This window comes from Neopelma chrysocephalum, unplaced genomic scaffold, assembly GCF_003984885.1.
Source record: "Neopelma chrysocephalum unplaced genomic scaffold, ASM398488v2 Primary Assembly neopelma1_106b, whole genome shotgun sequence".
Lineage (NCBI taxonomy): Eukaryota > Metazoa > Chordata > Aves > Passeriformes > Pipridae > Neopelma > Neopelma chrysocephalum.
The window spans coordinates 1,101,673-1,118,245 of NW_020897771.1; positions in this window are offsets into that span (position 1 = coordinate 1,101,673).

The window sequence follows — 16,573 nt, forward strand, 5'->3', positions numbered from 1 at the left end:
ACTAAAAGAGAGTGGTTTGCAATGTAGCTCTCTGAAAATATGTACAGACAAATTAAGCCAAACCTTTCAAAATTTAGTCATCATGAAATTACTGCTGGTCATATTGATACAGCAAACACATTTACACCTTTGAGCCCAAAACAAACAAGATTCTACATATTTTTGCACCCCTGGAATTGAGCTGTTCCAATATTTATTACCAGTAACGTGCCTTGTAAGAGGAGGCATTCAGTTAGGACAACTCTTTATGCATTGTTGATGTGCAGATTGTTTCCTAAGAACCAAAGGAGATCAGCATGTCACTGTGCCAAAAAGATTTTGATGGGAACTGCTGTGATCTGTCTTATTGAAACAACAATCTGGGCACAGAGGGACCTTACTGACAGCTCTTCTTTTTCTCCTCTTGGAATGCAAAATATTTTTATTGGTAATAAATATAGCATCTTTCTACTGGTCACAAAAGAATTGTCTTTTACCAGTATAATGCACCAGCAAAGAAGAAAGCAAGTGAAAGAACATATGGTGGGATGAAATGCATTGAAGTAATTCAAATGGACCTTGTTAGAATTCTTCATGATATCAAACATTTAACATTTACAAAACACAAGCTGTATCTGATATGGTTTAAAAATGTCCTGCAGTCAGTGAGTGTCTTTTTGCAGATTTGATAGTAAGAAGGCATTTTTTTCTATGAGGGTGCCACAGGTCTCCCAGAGAGGCTGCGGATGCTCCATCCCTGGAAATGTCCAGTGCCAGGTTGGATGGGGCTCTGAGCAACCTGATCTGGTTGAGGATTCCCCGGCTCATGGCAGGGCTTTGGACTGATGACCTCTAAAGGTCCTTTCCAACCCAAACTATTCCATGATTCTATGATTCTCTGTGGCACAGGAGAGGAATGCTAACCTGCCAAAGCCAGGAGACTGCAGAGAGTACCTGCTGATGAACCAGACCCTGACAGATATTCCTGTATCTTCTAGAGCTTAAGAACTGGATGTGAAACATCTTCCATCACCCCTTGGTTACTTCTGGTCTCCTCATGTCATCACAGCTGTACAACTCTTCAGGGACAGAAGAATTATTGGTTTTTTCTTTGTTTTGGTAATGACCTTTTTAAAAATGATCACGGATTCCTATCTGCTGCCAAAGCCATTTTCCCAACTGTTGAGTTCCTTGACTTGTCCACAAGAAAAGCTTGGCTGCAAGTGTGGAGATGAGCAACGTGAGGGATGTCCCCTCCTTTGTGGTTGTTTTTCATGTTGTTCACTTGCTGATGTATAGGCTAAAAAGGCACCTGTGATGGGAAATGGGTGTTTCTCACCCACATCTGTGTTGTGGACACAACCCCGAGGGACAAACTGACCCAAGGAAGGAAACATTGCCAGCTGCAAATCTCACTTTACACATATTGTGGCCATTAAAGTGACAGCAGAAATAAATGACCAGCTTCTAAAATACAAACAAAAAGGACCCAAAAATATTACATTAGTAAAAGCAGACACATAAGAAACTAGGTGTAAAAATTTTACCTTGAATTTGAATTATTTTTCTCCAATTTAAGGCCAAATTATTTTTTTCCTAAGCAAAAGGTGCCTTGCTTTTTTGGATCTGCTCAGAAAATGATGTTGGCAAAGTTTATTTCAGTGCCATGAATTAGCAAAGCAGAGGGAAAAAGAGAGTGAGAATACATATAAAACCCCAGGGAAATTTGGGAAACTTGTACCCCTGTGATGTACTAAATGATATAAGAAAACTAAATAGCTTGGATGAAGTAACAGTTCTTCAGTTCACGTATCTGCTTCCTCTTCCATTAAAGATTTGCTTGCTTCCTTCTTGGATTTTCAGTGGTAAAATGCTTTCCATAGGGAGAAAATGTATTGACCTGATTGATCTTTTTTTTTTTTTTTAGAGCTATCTGAAACAGTCCTTTGAAGTTGCAGCAGCGCTCAAGTTCAAATGTCTCCTGTTTCCTTTCGGAAGGTTTGAAGGATTTGGGAAGGTGAACAAGCAGATCTATAATTAAAGAACAGTTGATGGTAACTGTCCTCCTTTGTTAGCATTCTCGGGCCACCTCCAAATTTAGATGCTTAAAGAGAACAGTCCCATTTTAGTTCTGCAATAGTTCAGATGCCACCATTGCATAGCAGAAGAAAAGCCCTTCTGAAATCCAGGGTACGTCCCCTTTTTTGACCACAAAATAAGTTCATGGTCTTTACAGGTTAAAGAAAATGCTTTGTTTTTCCACAGTGCCGATCCTGAAGTGTCTTTATTTCGGGCTGAAATGCCTGGATTTGAAGAACAGTGATGAGAACAGTGATGAGAACAGTGTCTGTGAGGAGAATTTAGAGACATCCTGGTGCTAATGCAAACGTAAGTAAGAAACACGTGCCAGTGGTTCTGGATGCAGAGCTCCTGAAGGATCCAGCCCCAGTGGGATGTGGAAAGTTCTACTGAGTTGGAAAGTCTGGCACCAGCTGCTTCATTTGAAAGTTTTTGTCCTGAAACAAAGAAAACTGGGTCTGATATTGTCAGAATTTCACTAAGCTGGTTTTGAGTGGAATGTCTTTTTTCATTTGGAAGTACTTCATGTAAGTTTGATCATTCAGTTGGGTAATATGTGATAACCGGCCACAAAAGATAATAATTTGTCTTAAACTAATTTTTAATCTTTAGAAATTACTCCTTGCATGAATTTTGGAGGGAGAAATGGGCTCTTTCAAAGGTATGACCAGAATTCAGTGTGTTTAGATACTTCATTAAGAAAGAACTGACAGCAGATCAAGTCTCCGCCTTCCTTTTATGTTCCTGCTAGGAAAAGCCACACAAATGTCGCTTTATGGGGCCAGAAATGAACTAGCCTGAAAAAAAATCTCCTGGGAATCTTGGAGGCAGTGTCACTGGAGGATAGGTGACACACATTACTTGGCACAGCATAGCTGTAGTATGATCCCACGTGCTTGGTTTACTCTGCAGACATCGGAGTCTCACAGGCATTTGTTGCTCAGACCGTGAAACCAACTGAAAATTATTCTTAAATCCTTGGACATTTTTTCGTGGCAACACGGGTCTAAAACTACAGCAGCAGAAACTGGGTTTATTTGTGTCCCACAGCCTGTCTGCCCCGAGGATCTGTTACCCATATTCAGTAGTGCCTATGGAGACAAAACCCTCGGGATCGGATTAACCCTTTCTCTCCCCAGTTCTGAATGAAGAACGGGCTGTATTTCAAGTGCTTTCCTGCAAGTGCCTTCAAAAATAGCTGTGAAAGCTGAGATTCTCTAAATCTCTTCCCAGGGGGGGACCAGTAAAACAAAGCCCTTTAGAACTGAGTTTTTCCTTATTTTCTTGTTAAACACCCTAAATTTCCCAATCTAAACGGAGCAGGGTCATCCCACGGATCTTTTGCTTTTTCTTAGAGAGCAACTCTAAGAAAATAATTTGAGGCCAAATTATTCTTTTTTGTAAGCAAAAGGTGCCTTGTTTTTTTGGATCTGCTCAGAAAATGATGTTGGCGAAGTTTATTTCAGTGCCATGAATTAGCAAAGCAGAGGGAAAAAGAGAGTGAGAATACATAAACTCAACCCAGTGTTAAGTTTGCCTTTGTCTCTGAATTGCACAGATCAAGTTCACTCCCTGGTTTGACATCAGCCCTTTCTGCTATCTACTTCTCTCAACATTTTCACAGCTTTAATAAAATAAATTTTCCCAGCTTTAATAAAAACTTGTGCCAAAGACTTCTCGTGCCCCTGCAATTTCCCCTCCTGTGGGCCCATGTTTTTCCTTCTGGTTCACTACTTCTTTACACATTTTCAGAGAAGACAATCCCTTCTTTACCTTATCTCTCTGCTCTAGATAGGTGGGATAGTTGTAGAGGTAAAGTAAGAGCAGCCTCCTCCCAGAAAGCCTAAAAACACACAAGCAGCCTTTTGATCCAACACCAGAATGATCTCAGAGAAACCCCAACACCCTTCAGAAGGAGCCCCCTGAGCCAGAAGAGACCCTCAGGTGCTCCAGCAAACCTCTCTTAGAACCTAAGGAGGACCCAGGTTCATTAATTCCCTATATCTGTGCCCAGGGGAGGCAGCTGTTTAGCATCCTCTGGGCAAAATTCAATTCCTTTCTTATTCATTCCCAGAAAAGACATGGCTACTTCTGCTTGTGGCATCACCTCAAAGGGCTCCACAACTTAACTGCTTCTGAAACCTGCATCTGCAGGCAATTGTAAGGCTTCAGCTGCTGGAAAGAGGGGTAGCAGGGCTTGAACTTGGGGCCCAAGTTTTATCTGGTACCTCTTTGGGTTTGTGACTATATTTGAGGGCAGAAAAATGAGGAGCTGGAATTTTATCAGGTTGGATAACTCCTGTTGGAAAAAGAAGAAGGATCCCAATCTTGCTTTCTTCTAAAGGCTGAGGATGGACTCCTGCCTCATAGCTCAATAAAAGATAAGATTACATTAATGTAAATTTAATACTTTTTTTTAAGTTCTAACAAAAGTTGGCTTCTCTGCCAAGAACAAAAAAAAATAAGAGAACTTTTCTGATTTAAAAATCCATGTAAAAAAAACCCTTATGATTTCTGCAATGGCACCGTGTCATGGCACAAGCCAAGCACTCCATCCAACTTCTCCACAGAAAACTTACATTTAAAAAAAAAATTCTTACATACACTTATACATTTTTGTACAGATTTTTGATGGTATCTACAGTGAGAAGAAAATATAAATTTATGGAATGATAAGATTCTTATAAAACCAATAAACCCTAAAGTAGACTTTATAAAGTCATGTGTGGAATGTTCTGGTGTTCTAATATTGGAACAAGTTTCCAACTTTGGAGGGGAATTTGAAAAGTAGACAAGAGTTTGCTTTCTTGGTAAGTTTTGGAGGCAATCTAAGTTACTCATGTAAAGAACTTGATAGGTAAAAAAGGGAGGAATTTTTTCTTTCTTAGAAAATAATGAAGCATTTGGCAAAAAAAGCTGTGGAAAGACTGAAAGACACTTTGTACTTCTCTTTCATGGAGCCTTGATAAAGCAGAGTTGAAAAGGAGACATGGATGGACAAAAATACAAAAGAGAGAGAAGAAAAATACTCTTACAGCTTGAGCTGCTCTTGTGGTTTAGAAAACTGCCCTGGAGAACCCTGCCAGGTTCTCGTGGGTTTTTATTCTGCACACACTTCCAGGATTAAAGCATTTTACGTGAGACAAACAAAATGCATATTTTCACACCAATGGCATCGTTTAACTTGTCCATGTGGTCCTTCAAATTCACTCATGTATGAGACAAACTTGTGACTTCTATTTATCCAGCCAGTGGTGGCAAACCAGTGTTGCATTTCATGGTTGTAAAACCGTGTTTTCCACTTGGGTGGCACATGTATACTTGTCCCTGGAGAGCCCACGGGAAAAGAAGTTGGTGTTATCCCAGGAAATGATGGGATGAGGCTCGTGCTCGAAGGCTCCCGGGGTCTATCCTCCATCGTGGCAGAAGGTGCAGGGACCCTCCAGTGCAGCCCTGCAGGTGGTAGAGGGAGCACAAGCTGGCACAGGTTTCACACGTGGTGGTGGGGAAGCAAAATAAACCAAAACAAACAAGATGCCAAGGCAGGAAACAGGCTGCTGCCAACCCCACCGGGTACCGTGACCGTGCTCTAGAAACTGGTGTTGCATTTCAAGAACTTGGCTCAGCTCTACAACCCCCTTGTGTTTCAGCTACTGTTCAGCCTTAGTGTTAGTGAAAAGCAGCATTTTCAAATAATTCTGCATTCCAGAGAGGAGGTTTTCTTGCTTCTGCAAAGACATAAACCTGCTGAAAGTCCCAGGACTATTAGAGCTTTGTGAGGTGCTTCCTCCTTTTTGCTTCCAACAACAGCATTCGAAGCAAAGGTAGGTCACTCCCTTTTTGCTTATTTTTTGTGCAAATCTTTGCATTGCTTCAGCACAGTTATGAAAGGGGAAATGGTTTTGAGCCAGCTGAATTAATTGCAAATTGATTTAATGGGTTCCACTTACTGAATCTGAGTGACCAAGGTTTTGAATAACTGAGATACTTTTCAGTGTAAGCAATAAATACCAGGGATAGAACTGTATTATAGGAAACAGAGACTATGACTGAGCTTTGGATAATCAAGATTCTAGTTTGTATCATGTATACTTTGGCAGCAGCTGATTCCTGTAGGAATAAGAAAGTAAGAACATGTGCAAACTGCAGTATGACACTACCCCTGTAACCTCGTCAACAACTTCAAGGTCATCATTAGAAAAGTCTTCAACATTTTTCTTTTGCCTGGTTACACGTGGGTTGTTAAGATTTATTGCAATCATTGCAAGAGAACACCTGCTAAATGTCAGAAGATTCCTGGGAAACTTCAAGTGTTTTGCTAAGGCAAAACTGCACCTTTTACACAGCTTTTGGGAATCCAGCCTGATGGAATCCAGCCTAGTCTTCATTGATTCAGGGTATTTTATGATTTGATCATACTCTAAAGCAGAAGCATAACCACAAGTGATATTCAAACATATTTGTCCTCCAGACAGATTTACCACAGTCTAAAATGATCCTTTTTTTTTTCCCCCGGGATTCCTGATATACTCCGAGTAAGGACCAGATCCTTGGCTGAAGTCAGCTGGAATTGCTGTGATGGCTTTGGTGAAGGTGAGCACTTAATCAGGTGGACTAAGCACTGTCTAAATGTACTGGGAAAAACTGAATTTGACTTGTGAAATTTATACCAAACGAACACGGAGAAATACCTTAATGTTCAAATTTCTAGAGGTTTTTGCTGAAAGCCACCATGTGTCTCCTCTGGCTGCACTGCAGTGTTCCTCCCCTACATCACCATTTTATTTTCAGCTCAGCAATTCTCTCTTTTCTTTTTTTTCTTTTTCTTCTTCTTTTTTTTTTTTCTTGAGCAATGAAACTCTGTCTGCTTTTCAAGACTAATATATGGCCCCTGAGTGAAGGCAAGGCTGTGATTCAAATCAAGAGTTCTGTTGACATTATAATCCTTAGGAGCACAGCTGGAGCATTTCATGAACGGTAGCAAAGACCCTCCATTGATTTACTGCCTTGGTATTCCATCAGGAGTCCATGTTCTGTGTTGTTGGCTGCAACACACAGAAAATAACTCGGTGAACTTCTAATTAAGGCATTTAGCTTCTTGTAAGAAAAGAGCTGTGCTATATGTGAGATGCTGCTGCTTTTATGGATTCTCCCCTATTTTTATAGCAGGAGGGCTTCAGGCCCTAAGAAGGTCCTGTGGGCTATAAACAGGATAAACACCAAAGTTGCTCTCTGACCCTTCCAAGCAGTGTGGGATGGCAGGAATTTTCATGTGTCTCCCCCCAAGCTCTGCACCATTTCTTTTCGCTCCAGTCTTGCACAAACCTTTCCCAGCCTAGATCACCCCTCGAGCAGAAAAAATACTCATCACAGCTCCCAAGAGCTGCAAAGGGAATCCACAGCTCTGCTTGTGGGCAGCAGATAAACCCTTCCCTTTCTGCAGAGCCAGTCCCCAGGCAGAGCATGCACGAGAGCAATTTGGAAGCCGTGCTCTTTCTTGTCTCGCCCTTCGTTCCCAGGCAGAGTGACTGTGCTGCCAGCCCCCACTGACCTGAAGATGAGAGTTCCCTAGATTGTTTCCAGCTTGCACTGCTGAATGAATAGCACTTACAGTATTTTTGGGGTGGTGACTCACAAGAAAGTCATGAAGGCCCCCTCAAGAGACCGTCAAAAGCCCCCTGGTAAAAAGCGTTTTGTTTTTCCTGGGTTTGTTGTCCAGTTATGCCTGTGGATGTTTCCACAGGTCTCCAGCATGGTTTTCTCAACGCACTGTCCAGGAGAGGAGAGCTGCAGACCCTGATTTGACACCGTTCCTGGTTATCCCAGCCTATAGCAAGAGCCAGAACATAGTCTTTCTAGTCATTGCAGAGGGTACCAAGGACCACCAAACTTCCTGAGTGCCTCTTCTTGCTTGCCTACCTCTAATTTCAGTGGTACTTCAGGCAGATAACCACTATGGAAATTCAAGGGTTTAGAGATAAAAGTGTCTTGTATCAAGTGTGTCACTTGTTGGGGTTTTTTACCTTCAGAAAGTGCTTCATAAACTTCATTGTTCCTCTCAAAAATAACGTGAGGTTGCCGGGGATTGCTATCACAGTTACTTGTATCTCCAAGGGTGATGAAATTTAGTGACTTTACCAAGGCCAAAGAAAAGCTGGTGTTGAAGCATTGTCTGGATTCAAAAAAGGGCTCGGAACAGCTGTAAGTTCTGGAGTTGTGAGTGTTATATTTGGACAGAAAGACAGCTGTGAAAAGGAAAAATGGCATATGCCCATATTTTTGTCTGAATACGTGGCAGGAGATACAGTGCTTTAGTAGAAGGTGTTGCCTGCTTACCTTCTTTCATCTCTGACATTTGTGTCCTTCAGGCACTTACATTGTGCTTCAAGCCTTAGTAGTCTCTGGGTTTCAAACTTTGCTTCTTTTATTGAGCCAGATCTTCAGCTGGTCAGAGCTCTGTGCCAGATGGTCAAGACCTGCCCCGATGTCTGTTGGCACATCCAAGAGCTTTGTGACAACACAACTTGCTGAATAATTCTCTGAGGGCCCGTGACTGTTTTATGTGGATCACGTTGTTGGGGCTGGGTGCTCCAGGAGGTGGGACAGGTCTGAACCCTGTGAGATGTGCAACTCTCCTGGTGGAGTTATCCAGTGAGAGGATTAACTTCCCAGGGTGACCCTGCGTCCCGTGAAAAGCTGGAAAAGTGTCTGCTGAGACCGGGCAGGGCTGTAAGGACAAAGTTCTGTGTGTTTGTGGGTTTTTTGCAGTAATTTTGTCCCTGTCAACTTGCTTGAACAACGGGGTGGACAGAGTGGCTCAGGACAGAAAGGCTGGATTGCTGATTCCTTATTTAAGGGTGCAGTGTCTGCTGCAGCGGATTCCCCATATTTAAATGAGCCTTTTGGGTATAATAAACCCAAGCAGAATAACAGGCTGGTGGTTTCCTGCTGATCTACAGTTGCAGCAGAGTCTTTAACTGAAAACCTCTCTCAAGAACTGCTCAGTATATTTATTCCTTCTGAAACTATTTAGCTGTGATTTCTCTCACTGGCATGAAGAGGAAGAACTATTACCATAGCTCATTTTAAGAACAACAAGAAGCTTTCTAATCCATGTGTGGTTAAAGACTAAGTGCAATGAAGCCATGAAATATTTCTATTGTTGCTTCTTTAAAGGTATTTCTTAATATTATTCTAGTCAAACAAATAAGATATTCCATAATATTAAATTCTCATGGAGCCCTGATTCTAAGTTAGTAGAAATCAGTGTGGGGGAAAAAAGCCCACTGATCTAAACAGTGCAGAATCTGATATTAGTAAAATAATGTCATGTAAAATAAAGAGAGTGTAAGGTTTATGGCTGCTTATTTGGTGGGGCTGGGGTTATCCAATGGGAGAAATACTACCAAAGTCCAGTGAGATATGGTTACCAGACAGGAATCCCAGGAGATTCTGTTACCACACAGGAATCCCATGAGACAGTATTATCAAGAAGGAATCTGTAGTATTCAGTTCACCACAAGGCAGTAATATTAGATTTTTAGAATTAAATCCTGTGGTATCTTGTTTTATAAGAGTTGGCACAGGAGGGACAGAGAAAAATGCAATGGAAGAAAGATGCCTCCCTGGAACCTGAGCTGGAAGCCCTAATGGTTACACTGATTTCTAGTTGAAATAAAGCATCACGAATTTTCCTCATGGTCCTGAGATATTTTTACTCAGCATGACATCAATCACTTATTAGTGATTGATATTAGCGAATTTTTTTTTTTTCCAAAATGCAGATTTAACCAATTAAAATGCCAAGGCGTGAATACTGACATGACTATTTTTTTTATTGGCATAAATAGCTTCTGGATTTACTTATTTATAATTTACTTATTTATTCATCATGAGCAGGACTACTTTTCATGAAATGGCTTTTTTACATCAGCACTAACCAGGCTCATGAGCTGTTCGGATCACGTTGGTGTGATGCCTCACACGATGTCTGCAGCATTTGAACAACACAGAAATCTAAGAGAATTGTTTTCCTCAACACCTTTTTCTTGTAGTAACAGTGACACTGGCCTGTTTGACAAGAAGGGTCTGGACATTTGTTTCAAGAGGACCTGATTTAATTTCAGCCTCTCTCAGGAGTTTGGCCACCACACCTGTGAGCTTTGAGAGGCTTCTGCCAGTGATGGAGAGGGTTCTTGGAAAGCTGTTGCCAAGATGCCCAAAGGAGGGGACTACGACCTGCTATTTTCATCTGATCACAACAGGTAGTTCTGAATGCTCATCATCTTTTAAATGCAGTATTTTTCCTGCCTGTATCATGATACACCTTTATCAGTATTTAATCAGCTAAAATCTGATCAAGAGCAAAAGTCCCTTTAATGCAAAGAGTTTAGTGTGCAAAGACAGATCAATTTTGTGATTAGCCTGAATAAAGGCTGGGTATGTGTTCAGTTAGGACCTAACACCAAGTTCCAGCTGTGCCTTTAATTCACCAGTATTTTTCAATAGGTCCTTTCAGAGAAGATGTGTTTTGGGAGATGAGTGACACACACAGTGGGCCACAAACTCATGTGACCCCACATGAACAGTCAGAAACCTGTTGGAACAGTTCATCTCTCAAAAGTTGATTTTACTGACAAGGGAGACAGAAAAACTCGGGACTTCAGGTGAGAAGTGAGAGTGGAAACCTGTTGAAAAGAGCATTGCTGATATGTGCTGGGAAATGGGGAAAAAGTAAAAAGAAAAATCCATCAACACGGGTGGCACGGATTGAGACAGAAAGCCACCAAGATGAGTGAGGTGGCCCTGCAGATGTCATTGCTCCTTGGATCCAGCCCTTGGTGTGACACATGGCATTGCATCCTCCTGGATGAGCTGACAACAAAGGTGCCACCCGTGGGACAGCGTCAGGTATTCCCAGGGCTCCTCAAAGCTGCGGAAGGGCTTGTCCCTGGTATTCAGATGTGATTACAACAAGCTGAAGAAGAAGAAAAGGAGGTGGCAGGAAGGAATACAGGACTCAAGAGGCATTAGCCTGTTTGCTGTGTTTGAGAATACATTTGCTTGAGTGCCTGTGAACAAGAAGGCAGGCACAGCTGAATAGTGGGCTTAAGGAAAGTCAGTTCAGCTTCAGAAGAGGGTGTACACACACACTGATCAGATCTTAGCCCTAAAAGACATAATCAAACAACACTGGGAGCAGGGGAGACTTCTGAATGTGCTAAGTGGACCATTAGAAAGCACAACACCTATAGTGGGGATGTTGGTGACACAGAGGTACTAGGGAGATTACAAAGAGAGATTACTGGTCATGACAGATGGAGAAGTCACCGGACCCACGCTTGGAGAGATGCAAATCACAAGCCCAGTGCTTTTGTGATAAGGATTTCAGCTCCACAGGTAATGGTTTGGGACCATTAGCTCACATACCGTGGCTTTACCCTCGGATGTCAATGGGTTGCAGTCCTGGTGACAAGAGGGTTTGTCACCCCAGGGGTCTCTGTGAGCACCTGAGGGCACCCCACACACCTCTGATGCACTTTTGGCTCAGTGTAGGACATGCACCTCTGCCCAGAAGGTTATGAAAATTTTGAGAGGGGACCATAATCTGTGAGTGATCCCTGCGGTGGAATCAATTCTCCATGTGCAGTGACCAATTTCACACGTTGCTACAAGATGGAAAAGACAAATGACTGTGTCCGTCTTGAAAGGATTAATAAAATCAGTACATTCAGCATCAAGCTGAGAGCCAGGCCAATAGCTGGTGGACATCTTGAGACTGACAATCTGTCAGGGAAATTTCACCTGTAAAAATCTCACCTGTAAAAAACACATTGACATTTCCCAAAGTTTGTCTCATGCTGCTTAGTTATATGTCTTTTTTTGTTGTTGTTGCTGTTATTATTGCAATATTGCGTTGCAAAGAAATAATTCTCACGTGCCTTGTGGGAACCCTCCAACCCTTTCACAAATAACTCTCTGCACTGTCAGCCTCACCAGCAGCATCTCCTGTGCTTACCTGCACGCAAGTCTCTTTTCAAAAAAACTTGACTTGGTTTTGGCAAAAGCGGCGTGTTTTTTGATGGAGTCAGGTGGGTCTGCAGAGCAGCAAGTCACAGGCTTGAGGCTTGGAGCTGAAATCTGGTCATGAATTTGGTTTGGGATTTATTGCTCGGCAACTTGGAGCACAGCCCCCTCAGCAGCTGGCTCTCTAGCCAAAACACACTGGCAAACAGAGCAAAACTGTCATGGTAACAGCCTTGCAGCACATACTGCAGTGCCACTCTGGCCCACGGAGGGAATTCCTAAGTGTTACCACAGTAAAAATCATGACTAATAATAACCTTGATAGCAACTATTGCTGCTGCTAATAATAGCAATAATTATATTTGTGCTGCAACAACAGTGAGATATATTTGGCGAGTATTTGGTGATTCCAAATTGCTGTTTAAATGTGTCTGGTTGATTTCTTATCAGCTCCCTGCTGAGGTGTTGCGGCTCCTTCAGCACCAGGGTGTTAGTCCACGAGCAAAGATGTTTTACCTGTTCTCCTCTGCAGCTAATGGAAATCCCTGATCATCACAGAAGCTCAAGTAATGTGTAACTTATAGTAATATGCAACTTCATAGTAATATTTAACTTATAATAATATGCAACTTTGTCATGAATGAGTATGGTGTTGGTGATGCAGGAGTGGTACCACAGCAGAGCATTGGGTACAAACCACTGCAGCCCCAAAAGGGGTTCCCAAAAGAGTTCCCTGTAGCCACTTTGCCAACATCATCAGATCATGATCCCTTGTCTTTGGGAGCTGGCTCTTCAGCCTGTGTCCATGTTGAGTTGAAAGCACCACAAAGCACAGGAATGGGTTGCAAACCATCCCCGAGGCTTGGTAAAAAGTAATGGCCATTTGCTGCTGTTAAAATAATAATAATCTACAACAGTGCATGAGGTTTGTTCCTGTGGTTCCGACTTATGATTTCATGTGCACCAAAGCTGCCATAGGAGGGAGTTTTGGGGTAGTTTTTTGAATATACACTCCATAATTTTCCTCCTGTGGTGATGGGTGGAGAGAAACTCTGTAAGCTCTGTAAAAATCTAATGTAGAAAAACACTTGCCATCACAGTTCTGCTTACCACCAGTGGCCCCAGCCAGCATGAGAAAGAGCGGGGAAGATTTAGAGGGAAAGGAAAGGATGAGACCTGACTGCAGGTGTAACACATCCCCAGTGTGTTCGTTATGGACAATACTGCCTCTTCAGTACTGAGAGTAAAAACTGTCACTGCCACCAAAAATATAATTTTTATTAAAACATTTTGGCAGCAGTTCAGTGGGGTCTTCCAGGCAATCAAGCAGGGCAGCTTTGAGGGCTCCCTGGCTCCTACTCCCTCCAGTACCTTCCAGTCCCCAGCCACTAGGATTTTTGCTGGAGACACAGTTCACAACTCCATGAAAAAAGGCTCCTGAGCCAGGATTTCCAGCTGCCCTCTTAGCCTGAGGTAGGGTCTGCACCAACAAGCACCCACCTTCCCTGGCATCCATCAGCTGGCAGGATCTTCAGGACCGGTCCAGCCTCTCCAAGGTTGGCTCTGGTTGACAGGGAGCTCTAATTCCCAGAGGTCTTGGCATGATGTATTGACCAGCTTCAGCTCCCCTCCTTCTGCAGCCACTCCTCTGCTTCATCCTCTTTTTAAAACCAACACACACACACAGGTACCATTCATCCAGGTTGCTGTGCTGGTGTTGGCCTGTAAAGTCTGAATGGAAACGACCTGACTGCAGTAATTTGTAATTACAGCATGTACAAACACTATTGAGAACCAGCAGCTGACTGAGCACTGCGGAAGGCAAGCCAACCAGCAGCTTATTTGTTTCATCCTGTTTGTGGTTTGATTGTAACTGAAGGCTTAGACTGGTTTTTATTTTCCAGAAAAATAATAATGGGAATGATAATAATAATATACATTGTGTTGTATGCAACAGAAATGGCATTTTACAGTCAGGACTGTTGTATCATCATTATGTTCCCGTGTCTTCCAATCCAAGAAGCACTCATAACAATCCAATGCTTTTCCTTTTTCTGAAATCCTGCATTTGAACTTCAGGTGACAAGCCTCCCAGTGTGCTGGTCCAACAACCTTCAGTAATATAAATTTAGAAATTAAAAAGTGGAAAGGGAGTGAAAAAGAAGACAGATTAATTTTGAAAGGATTTTTTTTTAATGGCAGAACCCTTTTTCACCCAATACCAGTACCCAAATTTAGCTTTTCACCACTGAAATAAATGGATATTCTGAAAACTCCAGATCATTTTGTGATACCTCATTCCAGCATTATGAAATTTCATTAAGGTGGCCAAAAATATTTGCTTCCCAGTTCCAGAGCAATGAGAAATTGGCACGAAGGCACTGAAAGCAGCCCCTCTGATTTTGCCTGGTTCTTTAAATACAGAATAAATTGCACACAGTGTGTCCCAGGAAGGTCACCAGGAGCTCTGCTGTGCTCCTTTTGTGGAGGAGGACGTTCTTCAGTGGTTATTATAAGACTGTAAGACTTTGGGGTTCCAGGGCTTTTTCTGGCCATGTCTCTGACTGAGTGGAATATTTTGTGACTGTATATAGCATGTGGCAAATAGCATAGCAGTGACTGCACAGCACTGTCTGAATTCCCTGGGCAGGGAGTTTTCCCCTCATTGTGTGTCATTCCCATCCCACTGTCGTGATTCCAACAGCTCTCATGTGCATCCTCCGCTCCTGTTAATATCGATAGTAATGTGCAGGGAGATCCATATCAAAATAATCATCCTGAACGGGCGTGCTCTGACATAAAAGGAGTATCTCTGGTAGGGATCAGACTTTTTGTAGACTCAGCTTCTTTTGTTTTATCCCCTTATCTCAGGAAGTTACGCGGAAATGAGTGAGAACGGATTTTAGCTCAGTGGCACCTTCCATGCAATCATTTACCTGTAATTCCAGTGGGGTAGTGGCAAAGGGGAAAATGTTGGAGCTGTGGGACATGCTCTGCTTGCACAGGGTTTAAATGACCACAGTATGACACTCAAGTTTTGCAGGACATACACATTCAGGAAGGATGCTTGGCTGAGTTCCAAGTGGCTTCCAATCCACCGATGGAGGGAATCATGGGTTGGTCCTGGGAAACTATTAAAAATACCAAAGCCTTTGTTCTGTCATTGTGTGCCTGGTTTAAGACTGTTTTCTTCTCAAGGCAATCTTTGAAATGGTCATTTGAGGTTTGCATTTAACTCATTGTACTCCTTAAAAGCAAAACGCAGTCCCAAGCGAGGTAAGGGTCTGAGCCAATTCCCTGGGAACTCTTCCCACAAAGCACATTAACAGTATGGAAACTGTGCATTCCCTTGGTCCAAATATAAACATATTTTGAAATGGAAGAAAAATTATAATCTTCAATGTTAATTTCTCAGAGCTGATGAGACTGCAGGGCTTCACTGAGCAAAGTGACTTAGAGCCTGGTCCTATTCCCTCTTTCATCTGCAGGTACAAAAGTAAACCCTGTGAGAAATGTACTCTTAGAGCAGCACCGGGGATCATCCAAAAGGAGATGAGCAGCCTTTATCATTTTCCTTGCTTGTCATTTTTTAATGTGCCTGTATTAGTTCCTGTAATGCTGATGTTGCTGCAGCTCTCAGAGCTTTACCAGTGAAATGAGAAAAGTGGAGGGGAAATGGTTAACATTAAAATGGTTGACTAGAACAAAGTTGCTCTGGGCCTTGAATGGCAAGAGGAATTAAATGATTAAATCGAAAATCAAGCCATGCCATCTCTGCCGGTTTCTTGGTGTCAGGGGGATTTTTCTGGGCAAGGATCATTCATCCAAATCTTATTTACTCATATCTTGTGTGATCCGAAGTTGAAGTGAGAACTGGCTCCCATTGTAATCTGTAAGGCCTGTTATTCAACAGCACAAAGAGAGCGAATAACGAATGTGCCAAAACCTCTGACAAATCCTCTAGACACGTCTGATGACAGATGACTGACGTGTCTGATGACAGATAACTTGTTTTACACACTGCTGCTATATGTTTCTCAGCTATATATCTGGCTTCCTAGCTTTCCTTTCCAAATGAAAGGGAAGAAAATGCATTTTCCCTGATATATTACTGCTATCAATGCCCTCAAACAACACAGAATTTGATGAGGAACCTCCATGCTGGTTGATCTCCAAGCTCTAGAGCTGTTACCTGTGTATACTTCACGGCTTGCACGAAATCTCAAAAAACTCACCCATTAAAACCACACAGATGTTTCTGGCTGACTCCCTCAGGAGGAATATCGTGCTGAACTGGTTTTATACTTGGGTTTGTGTGCCAGAGCGAAAGATGAAGTTGTTGCCACTGCCAACACCACTGGTGGCATCAGGAAAGCAGAGTATTTGGAGAGGTTTGGGGTGTCTGTGTTCTGGCCCCCATCCCATGCAGCCCATAAGGACTCATCCAAAATCCGAGGAGCTCAGCTGTGTCTTCTGGTGCAGGTGAGTG